Source organism: Eubalaena glacialis, chromosome 5 (assembly GCF_028564815.1).
Source record: "Eubalaena glacialis isolate mEubGla1 chromosome 5, mEubGla1.1.hap2.+ XY, whole genome shotgun sequence".
Classification (NCBI taxonomy): domain Eukaryota; kingdom Metazoa; phylum Chordata; class Mammalia; order Artiodactyla; family Balaenidae; genus Eubalaena; species Eubalaena glacialis.
The window spans coordinates 13,503,769-13,522,223 of NC_083720.1; the positions used below are offsets into that span (position 1 = coordinate 13,503,769).

At 36.6% G+C, this 18,455-nt stretch overlaps 1 protein-coding gene across 1 annotated transcript in view; it reads left to right on the forward strand.

Moving 5' to 3' along the window:
• The window catches only part of SCLT1 (sodium channel and clathrin linker 1), a 247,552-nt gene that overhangs the window by 47,055 nt on the left and 182,042 nt on the right, over window positions 1-18,455 (forward strand). The window lies entirely within an intron of this gene.

Consider the following 18,455-nt stretch of genomic DNA (forward strand, 5'->3'; position numbering starts at 1 on the left):
CTTCTTTTGAGGGGAAGAGTGAGTGGAGTAGAAAGAAGGTTTGAGGCTCTAAGATACTCCTGAAAAAGAAGAAGCATCTCTTCATGTGATGAGGATAATGTAGTCATTGGAGTAGAGGGCTCTGGTCCCAGGATCCTTCCACACAGTGGCTTTACCAATGGACATTCACAACAACCCAGAGAAACAAAGTAGGAGAAGGAAAATGCAGAGACCAAAAGAGGAGCTTACATATAAGTCACTCCAAGGTTAAAGATGACAGAGTAGAGAGACCCTGGTCTCACCTCCTCTCATGAGCACACTGAAATCACAAGCAGAAAAATCATTGATGAAAAAGACTGGAGCCTACCACAAAACATCTTCTACAGATGGAGACAAAAAGAAGAAATCACAATAAGATGGCTAGAAGAGGTGGACTCCTGATATAATCAAATCCCATACCCCCTAACTTGGTGACCCACTGGGGAATAATTGTATTGCAGAGGTTTTCCCACAGGAGTGAGGGTTCTGAGCCCCACATTGGGCTCTCCAGCCCAGGGGTCCAGCACTAGGAAGATAGGCCCCCAGAGCACTTGGTTTTGAAGGGCAGCAGGGCTTAAGTGCAGGAGCCCCAAAGGACTGGGGGAAATAGAGATTACACTTTTAAAGGGTGCACACAAAGCCTCACATGCACTGGAACCCAGGACAGAAGAAGTAATTTGATAGGAGCTTGGGACAAACCTATCTGCTGGTCTTGGATAGTCTCATCGAGAGGTGGGGGCAGATGCAGCTTACTCTGGGGATATAGACACTGGTGTCAGACATTTTGGGGAACATTCAGCCACCTGAACGCTGCTTCTATGGCAGCTGACATCTTGGGATCGTCCCTTAAGGTCATTAGTGCCAAGACCTGGCACCACCCAACAGCCTACAGGCTACAGTGCTGGGACGCCTCAGGCCAAACAACTAACTGAGCAAGGACACAGCCCAACCCATCAGCAGACAGGTTGCCTCATGACATCATGAGCCCACAGGCTCCTCTAGACATGCCCCTGGAAGCCCTGCCCACAAGAGGGCCAACACCCAGCTCCACTCACAAGTGACCAGGCACCAACTCCTCCTGCCTGCAAGCCTGCACAGTCCTCTCGACCAGCCTTACCCACCAGGGGGCAGACAACAGAAGCAAGAAAACAATTTACCCTGGGACCAGTTAGGCCCTGGCCCAGCCCACCAGCAGCCCAAAGCCACCTTCAGGACACCCTGGAGCCCGTAGCCAGCTGTGTCAGGAGTTGGCCCCACCCACCCAACATTCTAAAATGATCTCTGTGATCTCTGGGCCCTGCAGCCAGACTCCAGGACAAGCTCTGCCCACCAGTAGTCTAGCGCTAATCCCAGGATCTGGCAACAGTGGATGGGCAACAACTCCAGAGTCTTTGGGACCTTGACTCCACCCACCAGTGAGCCAGCACTAGTCCTGGGGCCCCCTAGGATTCCACAGCCAGCCACCTCGTGACCAGGCCCCACTAAAGAGCAACCAACAGCATCCACATAAGGCAAGGCCTAGCCAGCAACCAGACTAGGGGCCAACCAAGCCTACTAGACTGCCCACAGAGCCCACCACAAGAGAAGGATCCATGCAGCCCTGTTAGGGGGAACCCCTAGAGCACATAACTTAGGTGACAAGATGGGAGTACCCAGCAGGGACGCATAGGATGCCTCCTGCAGAGGGCCACTTCTCCAAGATCGAGAAACATAACTAATCCACCACATAATAAATATACAAATATCAACTTAGACAAAATGAAGCAGCAGAGGAATATGTTCCAGACAAAGGAACAAGATGAAACCCCAAAGGAAGAAATAAGATAGGCATTCTACCTGAGAAAGAGTTGAGAGGAATGACCATAAAGATGGTTAAAGAACTCAGGAGGAAAATGGATGCACAGAGCAAGAAGTCAGAAGTTTGTAATAAAGAGATGGAAAATATAAAGAACAACTAAACAGAGGTGAAGAATACAATAACTGAAGTGAAAAATACACTACAAGAAGCAATAGTAGACTAAATGATTCAAAAGCATGGATCAGTGAGCTAGAAAATAGAGTAGTGGAAATCACTGCTGCTGAACAAAAGAAGGAAAAAAGAATGAAAAGAAATGAGGACAGTTTGAAAGACCTCTGGGACAATACCAAGGGCACTAGTATTCACATTATAGGGGACCCAAAAGGAGAAGAGAAAGGGTCTGAGAACATGTTAGAAGACATAATAGCTGAAAACTTTTGTAACATGGGAAAAAGAATAGTCACCCAAGTCCAGGAAGTACAGAGAGTCCTATATAGGGTTAACCCAAAGAGGAACACACCCAGACACATTGTAGTTAGAATGACAAAAATTAAAGATAGAGAATACTAAAAGCAGCAAGGGAAAAGCAACAAATAACATACAAGGAAACTCCCATAAGGTTATCAGCTGAGTTTTCAGCAGAAACTCTGCAGACCCAAAGAAAGTGGCACAGTATATTTAAAGTGATGAAAGGGAAAAACCTACAACCAAGAATACCCAGCAAGGCTCTCATTCAGATTTGTTGGAGAAATCAAAAGCTTTACAGACAAGCAAAAGCTAAAGGAAGTTCAGCATCACCAAACCAGCTTTGTAGCAAATGTTCAAGGAACTTCTCTAGGTGAAAAAGAAAAGGCCACAGCTAGAAACAAGAAAATTACAGAATGAGAAAGCTCACCAGTAAAGGCAAGCATACACTAAAGGTAGGAAATCACCCACACACCAAGCTACTAGGAAGGTTAAAATACAAAAGTAGTAAAATCATCTATATTCACAATAAGTAGTTAAGGGATACACAAAATAATTAGATGTAAAATATTATATGAAAAATAGTAATTGTGAGGGGAGGAGATTACAAATGTAGGGTATTTAAAATGCATTTGAAATGAAGAGATCAGCAACTTAAAACAGTCATATGCATATATAGACTGCTGTACAAAAATGTCATGATAACTGCAAAGCAAAAATCTGTAATAGATATACACACAAAAAAAGAAAAAGGAATCCAAACATAACACGAAAGATAGTCATCAAATCACAAGAGAAGAGAACAAAAGAAGAAAGTGGGGGAGAAAAGACCCCCAAAACCAATCCAAAATGATTAACAAATCATGGCAATAAGAACATACCTATTTATAATTACCTTAAATGTAAACAGATTATAGGTTCCAACCAAAAGACACAGACTGGCTGAATGAATACAAAAACAAGACACATATATATGCTGCCTACAGGAGAGTCACTTCAAATTTAGACACACACACAAACAAAGTGAGGGGATGAAAAAAGTATTCCATGCAAATGGAAATTACAAGAAAACTGGAGTAGCAATATTTATCAGAAAAAATAAAAGTCTTTAAAATGAAGACTGTTACAAGACCCAAAGGAGGAGACTACATGATGATCAAGGGATCAATTCAAGAAGATATAACAATTGTAAATATATATGCACCCAACATAGGAGCACTTCAATATATCAAATATTAACAGATATTAAAGGAACTATCAACAATAACACAATAATGGTAGGGGATTTTAACATCCAACTTATATCCATGGATGTAATCAATAAGAAACACAGGCCTTAAAATAACACATTAGATCAAATGGATTTAATTGATATATAAATAGACCATTCCATCTGAAACCAGCAGAATACACATTCTTTTCAACTGCAACTGGAACATTCTCCAGGATAAATCACATATTTGGCCACAAAACGAGCCGAGGTACATTTAAGAAAATTGAAATCATATCAAGCATCTTTTCTGACCACAACGCTATGAGACTAGAAATCAACTACAAGAAAAAAAACTGCAAAAGTCCACAAATACATGAAGACTAAACAATATTCTACTGAACAACCAGTTTATCACTAAAGAAATCAGAGGAAATTAAAAAATACCTAGAGACAAATGAAAATGAAAACATGCTGATCCAAAACCTATTAGACATAGCAAAAGTAGTTCTAGGAGGGAAGTTTTTAGTGATGTAAGCTTACCTCAAGAAAGAAGAAAAATCTCAAACAACCTAACCTTACAACTAAAGGAACTAGAGAAAGAAGAACAAACAAAACCCAAAGTTAGTAGAGGGAAAGAGATCATAAAGATCACAAAAAAATAAATGAAATAGAGACTGAAAAAAAAAATAGGAAAGATCAATGAAACTAAAAGCTGGTTCTTTGAAAAAGATAAATAAAATTGATAAACCTTTAGCCAAACTCATCAGGGAAAAAAAGGGAGACAGTGCAAATTAATAAAATCAGAAATGAAAAAGAAGAAGGTACAACTGACACTATAAAAATACAAAGGATCATAAGAGACTACCATGAGCAACTATATGCCAATAAAATGGACAACCTAGAAGAAATGGACAAATTCTTAGAAAAGGTACAGTCTAAGACTGAACCAGGAAAAAATAGAAAATATGAACAAATTACCAGTACAGAAATTGAATCAGTAATTTAAAAACTACCAACCAATAGAAGTCCAGGACCAGATGGCTTTGAAGTTGAATTCTACCAAACATTTAGAGAATAGTTAACACCTATCCTTTTGAAACTATTCCAAAGAATTGCAGAGAAAGGAACACTTCGAACTCATTCTATGAGGCCACCATCACCCTGATACCAAAACCAGACAAAGATATCACGAAAAATGAAAATTACAGGCCAATATCACTGAAGAACATTGATGCAAAATTCCTCAACAAAATACTAACAAACTGACTCCAACAATACATTAAAAGGATCATACTCCATGATCAACTAGGATTTATCCCAGGGATACAAGGATTTTTTGATATCCTCAAATCAATCAGTGATATGCACCACATTAACAATTTGAAGAACAAAAACCATATGATCACATCAACAGATGCAGAAAAACTGTTGATGAAATTCAACATTCATTTATGATAAAAAAAAAAAACAACTTCAGAAAATGGGCATAGAAGGAGCACACCTCAACATAATAAAGGCCATATGACAAACCCACAGCTAACATCATGCTCAGTGTTAAAAAGCTGAAAGCATTTCATCTACAGTCAGGAAAAAGGATGCGCACTCTCACCACTTTTATTCAAAATACTATTAGAAGTCCTAGTCTAGCCACAGCAATCAGAGAAGACAAGAAGTAAAAGGAATCCAAATTAGAAAGGAAGAAGTAAAACTGTCACTGTTTGTAGTTGATATGGTGATAAGAAAATCCTAAAGATGCCACCAGAAAATTAGAGCTCATCAATGAAGTTGGTAAAGTCATAGGATACAAAATTAACATAAAAATAAGCAAAATTAATATACAGAAATCTGTTGCATTTCTATACACTAACAATGAAATATCAGGAAGAGAAATTAAGGAAACAATCCCATTTTCCATGATATGAAAAAGAATAAAATATCCAGGAATAAACCTACTTAAGGAGGCAAAAGACCTGTTTTTGTATGGGAAGAATCAATATTGTTAAATGACCATACTATTCAAGGCAATCTACAGATTCAGTGCAATCCCCATCAAAATACCAGTGGCATTTTTCACAGAACTGGAACAAAAATTTAAAAATTAGAGTGGAAACACGAAAGACCCCAAATAGCCTAAACAATATTGAGAAGAATGGAGCTGGAGGAATCACACTCCCTGACTTCAGACTATACTAAAAAGCTACAGTAAACAAAAACAGTATGGTACTGGCACAAAAGCACCCAAAGATCAATGGAACAGAATAGAGAACCCAGAAATAAACCCACGCACTTATAGTCAGTTAATCTATGACAAAGGTGGCAAGAATATACAATAAAGAAAAGACAGTCTATTCAATAAGTGGTGCTGGGAAAACTGGACAGCTACGTGTAAAAGAATGAAATATATGAAATATAGAATATTCTGTAACACCATACACAAAAATAAACTCAAAATGGATTAAAGACCTAAATGTAAGGCCAGACACTATAAAACTCTTAGAGGAAAACATAGGCAGGACACTCTCTGACATAAATCACAGCAAGATCTTGTTTGATCCACCTCCTAGAGTAATGAAAATAAAAACAAAAATAAACAAATGGGGATTTCCTGGTGATCCAGTGGTTAAGACTCTGCACTCCCAATGCAGGGGGCCTGGGTTCAATCCCTGGTCAGGTAATTGGATCCTGCATGATGCAACTAAGAGCCCACACGCTGCAACTAAAAGATCCTGTATGCCGCAACTAAAGATCCTGCATGCCACAACTAAAGATCCTGCATATGGCAACAAAGATCCCGCATGCCAGAACTAAGGCCTGGTGCAGCCAAATAAATAAATAAGTAAATATTTAAAAAGAAAAAGAATATTCTCTCAACAAATAAAATGAGACTCCTTAAAAAAAAAAAAAGGGACCTAATTAAACTTAAAATTTTTGCACACCAAAGGAAACCATACACAAAATGAAAAGACAAGCTATGGATTGGGGGGAAATATTTGCAAATGCTACGCTGACAAGGGATTAATTTCAAAATATACGAAGAGCTTATACACATCAATATCAAAAAAAGACATACAATGCAATCAAAAAATGGGCAGAATCCAAGGAAGACATACAGATGGCCAATACACACATGAAAAGATGCTCAACATCGCTAGTTATCACAGAAATGGAAATCCACACTACACTGAGGTATCACCTCACACCAGTCAGAATGGTCATCATTAAATAGTCTACAAATAACAAATGCTGGAGAGGGTGTGGAGAAAAGGGAACCCACCTAAACTTTTGGTGGGAATGTAAAGTGGTGCATTCACTGTGGAAAACAGTATGGAGGTTCCTTAAAAAACTAAAAATAGAGTTACCATATGATCCAGCATTCCCACTCCTGGGCATATATCCACAGAAAACTCTAATTCAAAAGGATACACGCAGGAACTTCCCTGGTGGTCCAGCAAGTAAGACTCCACGCTCCCAATGCAGGGGGCCCAGGTTCAATCCCTGGTCGGGGAACTAGATCCTACAGGCTTGCTGCAATTAAGAGTCCACATGCCTCAACTAAGAAGCCCGCACACCGCAACTAAGAAAACTGCATGCTGCAACTAAGAAACCCGCGTGCCGCAACTAAGGATCCCGCATGCTGCAACGAAGATCCCATGTGCCGCAACTAAGATCCAGCACAGCCAAAATAAATAAATATTTTTTAAAAAAGAAAACAAAAACAAAAACAAAAGGATACATGCACCCCAATGTTCATAGCCACAGCATTTACAATAGCCATGGAAGCAACCTGAATGTCCGTTGACAGAGAAATGGATAAAGAAAATGTGGTATATGTATACACACACACACACACATATACATAAAATGTGATAATACTCAGCCATAAAAAGAATGAAATAATGCCATTTGCAGCAACATGGATGGACCTAGAGATATCATACTTTAGTGAAGTAGGTCAGACAAAGACAGATATAAGATATCACTTATATATGGAATCTTAAAAAATGATATAAAGGAAGTTATTTACAAAACAGAAACAGACTCACATACATAGAAAATAAACTTAAGGTTACCAAAGGGGGCAGGGATGGGGAGGGATAATTTAGGGATTTGAGATTAACACACGCACACCCTTGTCAGTTGAATCATTGCAAATATTTTCTTCCAGTCCGTAGATTGTCTTTATTTTGTCGGTGATTTCTTTTGTTGTGCAAAAGCTTGTAAGTTTGATTAGGTCCCATTTGTTTGTATTTGCTTTTATTTCTGTTGTCTTGGTAGCCTGACCTAAGAAAATGTTGCTATGATTCATGTCAGAGAATATTTTGCCTATGTTCTCTTCTAGGAGTTTTATTGTGCTGTGTCTTATATTAAACTCTTTAAGCCATTTTGAATTCATTTTTGTGTATGGTGTGAGGTATTTAACTTCATTAACATGTGACTGTCCAGCTTTCCCAACACCATTCACTGAAGAGACTGTCTTTTCTCCATTGTATATTTTTGCCTCCTTTGTCGAAGATTAATTGATCATAGGTGTGTGGGTTTATTTCTGGGCTGTCTCTTCTGTTCCATTGATCCATATGTCTGTTTTATGCCATTATCATGCTGTTTTGATTACTGTAGCTTTGTATAATTATCTGAAGTCTGGGAAGGTTCAAGCTTTTTTTTCTGAGCACAGCAGTATGAAACTAGAAATAACCACAGAAAGAAAAACAAGAAAAGAACAACACATGAAGAGTAAACAACATGCTACTATAAAACCAATTGGCCAACAGTGAAATCAAAGAAGAAATCAGAAAATACCTTGAGACAAATGACAGTGAAAAGGCAACCTTACAAAATCTATGGGATGCCTCAGAAGCAGTCTAAGTGGGTAGTTCATAACGATAAAGGCTTTCCTCAAGAAAAAATAAAAATCTCAAACAACCTGACCCACCACCTGAAAGAGTCAGAAAAAGAAGAACAAATAAAACCCAAAGTCAGCAGAAAGAAGAAAACAATAAAGATCTGAAAGGAAATAAATAAAATAGAGATCAGAAACAATAGAAAAGGTCAGTAAAACCAAGAGCTGGTTTTTTGTAAATATAAACAAAATTGACATATCTCTAGCCAGGCTCACCAAGAAGAAAAGAGAGAGGACCCAAATAAACAAAATAAGAAGTGAAACAGGAGAAATAACAATACTTTACCACAGAAGTACAAAAAAATCGTAAGAGAATACTATAAACAATTATATGCCAACAAAGTTGACAGTCTAGAAGAAATGGACAAAGTTTCTAGAAATATACAGATTGCCAAAACTGAGTCAGGAAGAAACAGAATTTGAACAGACTGATCACTAGAAGTGAAATATCTGAGTGTAATATTAAAAAAACCAAAACAAAACAACAACAAAAAATCTCTGCAAACAAAAGTCCAGGACTGGATGGCTTCACTGGGGAATTCTCCCTAACATACAAAGAAGAACTTAAATGTATCCTTTTCAAACTATTCCAAAAAATTGAAGAGGAGAGAACAGTCTCAAAGTCATTCTATGAAGCCACCATCACCCTAGTAACAAAACCAGACAGACACTGCAGAAAAGAGAATTACAGGTGAATATCTTTGACAAATATAAATGCAAAAATTGTCAACAAAATATTAGCAAACTGGATCCAACAATACATAAAAAGGAGCATTCCATGATGAAGTTGGATTCATTCCAGGGTCACAAGGATGGTTCAATACACAAATCAATCAATATTATACACCACATTAATGAAAGCAAAGGCAAAAACCACATGATAATTTCAATAGATGCAGAAAAATTTGACAAAATTCAATATCCATTCATGATAAAAACTCACCAAAGTGGATTTAGAGGGAACATATCTCAACATAATAAAAGTTGTTTATGACAAACCCACAGCCAACATAATATTCAGTGGTGAAAAGCTGAAAGCCTTCCCAATAAATTCATATTTAAGACAAGATGCCCATTCTCACCACTGTTATTCTACATAGTATTGCAAATCCTAGCCACAGCAATCAGACAAGAAAAATAAGTAAATTTTATCCAAATTGGAAGGGCAGAGGTTAAAACGTCACTATTTGCAGATGATATGATACTCTATATTGAGTACCCTAAAGTCTCCACATAAAACCTATTTAGTACTAATAAATGAATTCAGCAAAGTAGCAGGCTACAAGATTAATATATGGAAATCTGTTGCTTTTCTTTACACTAACAATAAAATATCAGAGAGAGAAAGTGAAAAAACAATCCCATTTAAAATCACATCAAAAAGAAAAAAGTATTGATACCTAGGAGTAAACTTAACCAAGGAGCTGAAAACTATATAACATTGATAAAGGAAATTGAAGATAATTCAAAGAAAGGGAAAGATATCTTATGCTCTTGGATTGGAAGAATTAATATTGTTAAAATGGCCATACTACCCAAAGCAATCTACAGATGTAATGTGATCCCTATCAAAATATCCATGACATTTTCCACCAAACTAGAACAAATAATCGTAAAATATATATGGAACCACAAAAGACCCAGAATTGCCAAAGCAATCCTGAGGAAAAAGAACAAAGCTGGAGGCATAACCCTTCCAGACTTCAGACTATATTACAGTTATAGTAATCAAAACATTGTGGTATTTGCACAAAAAGATATTTAGATCAATGGATCTTTAGAATAGAGAGCCCAGAATTTAACTCACACACCTATGGTCAGTTAACCTCTGACAAAGGAGGCAGGAATGTACAATGGAGAAAGGACAGTCTCTTTAGCAAATGGTGTTGAGAAAGCTGGACAGCTACATGTAAGTCACTGAAATTGGTACACTGCCTCATACCATATACAAAAATGGTTTAAAGACCTAAATTTAAGACATGACACCATAAAAATCATAGAAGAGAACATAGGCAGAGCATTCTCAGACATAACTGATAGCAATATTTTCTTAGATCATTCTGCCAATGTAAAAGAAATAAAAGCTAAGATAAATGAATGGGACCTAATAAAACTTACAAGCTTTTGCACAGCAAAGGAAACCATAAACAAAATGAAAAGACAACCTACCAACTGGGAGAAAATACTGGCAAATGATGCGACTGACAAGGGCTTAATTTCCATAATATACAAGCAGCTCATACAACTCAATAACAAAAAAACAAATAACCCAATCAAAAACTGGGGACAAGACTTAAACAGACATTTCTCCTAAGAAGACCTACATGTGGCCAACAGGCTCATGAAAAAGTGCTCACCATCACTTATTATCAGAACGATGCAACTCAAAACCACAAAGAGATGTCACCTCACACTGGTCAGAATGGGTATCATCAAAAACTGTACAAATAATAAATGCTGGAGAGGGTGTGGAGAAAAGGGAACCCTCCTACACTATTGGTGGGAATGTAAATTGGTGTAGTCACTATGGAAAGCAGTATGGAGTTTCCTTAAAAATCTAAAAATAGAGTTACCATCTGCTCCAGCAATCCCATTCCTTGGTATATATCCAGAAAAGGTGAAAACTCTATTTCAAAAAGATACATGCACCCCGATGTTCATAGCAGCACTATTTACGATAGCCAAGACATGGAAACAACCCAAGTGCCCATTAACAGATGATTGGTCTAAGAATATGTAGTATAAATATACAGTGGAATATTAACTCACTCATAAAAAAGAACGAAATATTGCTATTTGCAGCAACATGGATGGACCTATAGAATATCATACTTTAGTGAAGTAAGTCAGACATGTATCATATGATATCACTTATATGTGGAATCTAAAAAGTAATACAAATGAATCTATATACAGACAGAAACGAACTCTCAAACAGAGAAAACAAACTTATTGTTACCAAAGGGGAGATAAGGAGGGGGAGGGAAGAACTAAGAATTTGGGATTAACAGGTACAAACTACTATATGTAAAATACATAGGGAACAAGAATGTACTGTATAGTGCTGGGAACTATATTCAATATCTTGTAATAACCTATAATGAAAAGTAATCTGAAATATATATATATATAAAATAACTGAATCACTTTGCTATACACCTAACACAGTACTGTGCACAGTACTTACACAGTAAGTCAACTATACTTCATTTTTTAAAAAATCCCTTTGAATCTGTCTGTCCTTCCCTCTGTCTCATTCCCTTCCTTCTACTCCTAGACGGTAACCCCTTTTTTGGTGATATATCCATGTTGATACATATGTCTTGCTAATCCCTTGACCTACTTATGAGATCCTATTGTATTATTTTTCATTTATCCTATTTTTTTTTTAATTACAGTAAAAGCTCCACTGAAAGTTCTTATACATCTCCTTGTGTTTTGAATGTTTCTCCATACTTTATAATAGTTACTGTGTTTTTTGGTCATGTTAAAATTATACTGTCCTCTTAACCTTGCTTATGGTGTCATTAGTTGTATAGAAGTTTTAAATTCGGATATTGTAAAATATGTTATTTCTTCTGTTTATAGATTTTACTACTTGTGTCTTTCAGCTAGAAAATGTATTTTGAGTGAGAGTATGCCAGGCACTGCTTGGAATATTGGTGAACAAAGCAGACAATAGTCTCTGCATTTTTAGAGCTTAAGAAAGCTTTCTGTATCTAAAGGTCAATAATACATTTTCTTTCAATAGTTGGTAAATTTTTAAAACATTTGGATCTTTAATCTATCTGTAATTTACTTTCCATTTAGTGTGTGCTGGGATCTAATTTTATTTTTTTACCCAACACTGTTAGTTGAAAAGCAGTACTTTGTCCATTTATTATAGTTATAATTCCACTTCTTTTATATGCTGCATACCCATAAATACTTGAATCTATTTCTGAATTTTCTGTACTGTTCTGTTTGTTACTATGTCTGAACCATATTGTTTTTTGTTTTTTGTTTTTTGTTTATTTTTAGTACTTTGTTGTTATTAGCAGATAAGAAACACAGACTCTTTTTTCAGATGTGTCATTTTTTTTTTTAATCTCTGAGATACATTTTAAAGTATTAACTAGAATTATGACTTATAACATTATACCAGAACATATAAGATTTTTAGAAATTTCGTGTAATGTCTGAAACATTTATATTAACATATTTCCATACAAATAACCCAAAGAAAGTTTAGTATTAGTTGTTTTTGTTTGTTTGTTTGTCTCTACTGCAGGTTCTTATTAGTCATCAATTTTATACACATCAGTGTATACATGTCAATCCCAATCACTCAATTCAGCACACCACCATCATCCCCACCGCACCACGGTTTTCCCCCCTTGGTGTCCATACGTTTGTTCTCTACATCTGTGTCTCAACTTCTGCCCTGCAAACCGGCTCATCTGTACCATTTTTCTAGGTTCCACATACATGCGTTAATATACGATATTTGTTTTTCTCTTTCTGACTTACTTCACTCTATGACAGTCTCTAGATCCATCCACGTCTCCACAAATGACCCAATTTTGTTCCTTTTTATGGCTGAGTAATATTCCATTGTATATGTGTACCACATCTTCTTTATCCATTCGTCTGTCGATGGGCATTTAGGTTGCTTCCATGCCCTGGCTATTGTAAATAGTGCTACAATGAACATTGGGGTGCATGTGTCTTTTTGAATTATAGTTTTCTCTGGGTATATGCCCAGTAGTGGGATTGCTGGGTCATATGGTAATTCTATTTTTAGTTTTTTAAGGAACCTCCATAGTGTTCTCTCTAGTGGCTGTATCAATTTACATTCCGACCAACAGTGCAAGAGGGTTCCCTTTTCTCCACACCCTCTCCAGCATTTGCTGTTTGTAGATTTTCTGATGATGCCCATTCTAACTGGTGTGAGGTGATACCTCATTGTAGTTTTGATTTGCATTTCTCTAATAATTAGTGATGTTGAGCAGGTTTTCACGTGCCTCTTGGCAATTTGTATGTCTTCTTTGGAGAAATGTCTATTTAGGTCTTCTGCCCATTTTTTGATTTAGTTGTTTGTTTTTTTAATACCGAGCTGCATGAGCTGTTTGTATGTTTTGGAGATTAATGCTTTGTCTGTTGATTTGTTTGCAAATATTTTCTCCCATACTGAGGGTTGTCTTTTCGTCTTGTTTGTAGTTTCCTTTGCTGTGCAAAAGCTTTTAAGTTTCATTAGGTCCCATTTGTTTATTTTTCTTTTTATTTCCATTACTCTAGGAGGTGGATCAAAAAAGAGCTTGCTGTGATTTATGTCAAAGAGTGTTCTTCCTATGTTTTCCTCTAAGAGTTTCATAGTGTCTGGTCTTACATTTAGGTCTTTAATCCATTTTGAGTTTATTTTTGTGTATGATGTTAGAGGGTGTTCTAGTTTCATTCTTTTACATGTAGCTGTCCAGTTTTCCTAGCACCACTATTGAAAAGAGTGTCTTTTCTCCATTGTATATCCTTGCCTCCTTTGCCATAGATTAGTTGACCATGGGTGCGTGGGTGTATCTCTGAGCTTTCTGTCCTGTTCCATTGATCTATATTTCTGTTTTTGTGCTAGTACCATATTGTCTTGATTACTGTAGCTTTGTAGTATAGTCTGAAGTCAGGGAGTCTGATTCTTCCAGCTCCGTTTTTTTCCCTCAAGACTGCTTTGGCTATTCAGGGTCTTTTGTGTCTCCATACAAATTTTAAGATTTTTTGTTTTAGTTCTGTAAAAACTGCTACTTGTAATTTGATAGCGATTACGTTGAATCTGTAGATTGCCTTGGGTTGTATAGTCATTTTCACAATGTTGCTTCTTCCAAATTAAGAACATGGTATATCTCTCCATCTGTTTGTGTCATCTTTGATTTCTTTCATCAGTGTCTTACAGTTTTCTGAGTACAGGTCTTTTACCTCCTTAGGTAGGTTTATTCCTAGATATTTTATTCTTTTTGTTGCAATGGTGAATGGGATTGTTTCCTTAATTTCTCTTGCTGATCTTTCATTGTTAGTGTATAGGAATGCCAGAGATTTCTGTGCATTAATTTTGTATCCTGCAACTTTACGAAATTCATTGATTAGCTCTAGTAGTTTTCTGGTACCATCTTTAGGATTCTGTCTGTATAGTGTCATGTCATCTGCACTGAGTGACAGTTTTACTTCTTCTTTTCCAATTTGTATTCCTTTTATTTCTTTCTCTTTTCTGATTGCCATGGCTAGGACTTCCAAAACTATGTTGAATAATAGCGGTGAGAGTGGACATCCTTGTCTTGTTCCTGATCTTAGAGGAGATGCTTTCAGTTTTTCACCATTGAGAATGATGCTTGCTGTGGGTTTGTCATATATGGCCTTTATTATGGTGAGGTAGGTTCCCTCTATGCCCAGTTTCTGGAGAGTTTTTATCATAAATGGGTGTTGAATTTTGTCAAAAGCTTTTTCTGCATCTATTGACATGATCATATGGGTTTTAGTCTTCAATTTGTTAATATGGAGTATCACATTGATTGCTTTGTGTATATTGAAGAATCCTTGCATCCCTGGGATAAATCCCACTTGATCGTGGTGTATGATCCTTTTAATGTGTTGTTGGATTCTGTTTGCTAGTATTTTGTTGAGGATTTTTGCATCTATATTCATCAGTGATATTGGTCTGTAATTTTCTTTTTTTGTAGTATCTTAGTCTGGTTTTGGTATCAGCGTGATGGTGGCCTCATAGAATGAGTTTGGGAGTGTTCCTTCCTCTGCAATTTTTTGGAAGAGTTTGAAAAGGATGGGTGTTAGCTCTTCTCTAAATGTTTGATAGAATTCACCTGTGAAGCCATCCGGTCCTGGACTTTTGTTCGTTGGAAGATTTTAAATCACAGTTTCAATTTCATTGCTTGTGATTGGTCTGTTCATATTTTCTGTTTCTTCCTGGTTCAGTCTTGGAAGGTTATACCTTTCTAAGAATTTGTCCATTTCTTCCAGGTTGTCCATTTTTTTGGCATAGAGTTGCTTGCAGTAGTATGTTAGGATGCTTTGTATTTCTGCGGTGTCTGTTGTAACTTCTCCTTTTTCATTTCTAATTTTATTGATTTGAGTCCTCTCCCTCTTTTTCTTGATGAGTCTGGCTAATGGTTTATCAATTTTGTTTATCTTCTCAAAGAACCAGCTTTTAGTTTTATTGATCTTTGCTATTGTTTTCTTTGTTTCTATTTCATTTATTTCTGCTCTGATCTTTATGATTTCTTTCCTTCTGCTAACTTTCGGTTTTGTTTGTTCTTCTTTCTCTAGTTGCTTTAGGTGTAATGTTAGATTGTTTACTTTAGATTTTTCTTGTTTCTTGAGGTAGGCTTGTATAGCTATAAACTTCCCTCTTAGAACTGCTTTTGCTGCATCCCAGAGGTTTTGGATCATCGTGTTTTCATTGTCATTTGTCTCTAGGTATTTTTTGATTTCCTCTTCGATTTCTTCAGTGATCTCTTGGTTATTTAGTAATGTACTGTTTAGCCTCCATGTTTTTGTGTTTTTTACATTTTTTTCCCTGTAATTCATTTCTAATCTCATAGAGTTGTGGTCCGAAAAGATGCTTGATATGATTTCAGTTTTCTTAACTTTACTGAGGCTTCATTTGTGACCCAAGATGTGATCTATCCTGGGGAATGTTCCGTGCACACTTGAGAAGAAAGTGTAATCTGCTGTTTTTGGATGGAATGTCCTATAAATATCAATTAAATCTATCTGGTCTATTGTGTCATTTAAAGCTTCTGTTTCCTTATTTAGTTTCATTTTGGATGATCTGTCCATTGTTGTAAGTGAGGTGTTAAAGTCCCCCACTGTTATAGTGTCACTGTCGATTTCCTCTTGTATAGCTGTTAGCAGTTGCCTTATGTATTGAGGTGCTCCTATGTTGGGTGCATATATATTTATAATTGTTATATCTTCTTCTTGGATTGATCCCTTGATCATTATGTAGTGTACTTCCTTGTCTCTTGTAACATTCTTTATTTTAAAGTCTATTTTATCTGATATGAGTATAGCTACTCCAGCTTTCTTTTGATTTCCATTTGCATGGAATATCTTTTTCCATCCCCTCACTTTCAGTCTGTATGTGTCCATAGGTCTGAAGTGGGTCTCTTGTAAACAGCATGTATATGGGTCTTATTTTTGTATCCATTCAGCAAGCCTGTGTCTTTTGTTTGGAGCATTTAATCCATTCACGTTTAAGGTAAGTATCGATATGTATGTTCCTATGGCCATTTTCTTAATTGTTTTGAGTTTGTTTTTTTAGGTCCTTTTCTTCTCTTGTGTTTCCCACTTAGAGAAGTTCCTTTAGCATTTGTTGTAGAGCTGGTTTGGTGGTGCTGAATTCTCTTCGCTTTTGCTTGTCTGTAAAGCTTTTGATTTCTCCATCGATTCTGAATGAGATCCTTGCCAGGTAGAGTAATCTTGGTTGTAGGTTCTTCCCTTTCATCACTTTAAGTATATCATGCCACTCCCTTCTGGCTTGTAGAGTTTCTGCTGAGAAATCAGCTCTTAACCTTATGGGAGTTCCCTCGTATGTTATTTGTCATTTTTCCCTTGCTGCTTTCAATACTTTTTCTTTGTATTTAATTTTTGCCAATTTGATTACTATGTGTCTCGGCGTGTTTCTCCTTGGGTTTATCCTGTATGGGACTCTCTGCGCTTCCTGGACTTGGGTGGCTATTTCCTTTCCCATATTAGGGAAGTTTTCGACTATAATCTCTTCAAATATTTTCTCGGGTTCTTTCTCTCTCTCTTCTCCTTCTGGGACCCCTATAATGCGAATGTTGTTGCGTTTAATGTTGTCCCAGAGGTCTCTTAGGCTGGCTTCATTTCTTTTCATTCTTTTTTCTTTAGTCTGTTCCGCAGCAGTGAATTCCACTATTCTGTCTTCCAGGTCACTTATCCATTCTTCTGCCTCAGTTATTCTGCTATTGATTCCTTCTAGTGTAGTTTTCATTTCAGTTATTGTATTGTTCATCTCTGTTTGTTTGTTCTTTAATTCTTCTAGGTCTTTGTTAAACATTTCTTGCATCTTCTCGATCTTTGCCTCCATTGTTTTTCCGAGGTCCTGGATCATCTTCACTATCATTATTCTGAATTCTTTTTCTGGAAGGTTGCCTATCTTCACTTCATTTAGTTGTTTTTCTGGGATTTTATCTTGTTCCTTCATCTGGTATATAGCCCTCTGCCTTTTCATCTTGTCTATCTTTCTGTGAATGTGGTTTTTGTTTCACAGGCTGCAGGATTGTAGTTCTTCTTGCTTCTGCTGTCTGCCCTCTGGTGGATGAGGCTATCTAAGAGGCTTGATCTGAACCATATTGTTTTAATTACTCTAGCATTATAGTGTTTTGACACGTAGTAGAGCAAGTTCTTCCCTCTTTTTTTTGTTGGCCAGATTATCTTGGCTATTCTTGCACATTTACTCAAACATAGGAACTTTACGATCTGTTTATGATCAAGTTTCATAAATTATTCTATTGGATTTCTTTTTTGGAATTGCATTGTACCTGCAGTGAATTTTAAGAAATTAATACACTTATAATACTGACTGTTCCACATGTGAATATGGTATAGATCCCTGTTTATTTAGATCCTTTATGTCTTTCAGTAAAGTTAATATTTTATTAAAGTTATTGCAACATTTTTTTTGTTTTATTCTCAAGTACTACCTTTTCTTATAGTAGTGAATACCATATTTTTTCCTATCACATTTTCTGATTATTGCTGGTATTTGGGAAAGCAGCTGTTTTTTTTATGTTTGATCTTCCATCTGGTGACTTGGTGTACTCTGTTCTTAGTCCTAATAATTGGTAGATTATAGAGAGAGATTTCTAGGTAAACGGTCAAATTGTCTGTAAATGAGAATAGTACTGTATGTTCCTTTTCATCCTTTAGGTCTCCAACCCCCTGTCCCTGCAGCAGATTCCACTGATTGGAACCTTAAGTACAATGCTGAATTTTAGCAGTGATAGTGAGCAGCCTTGTATTATTACTGAATTTCGTGCAGTGCTTCTGATGTTCCACTATGA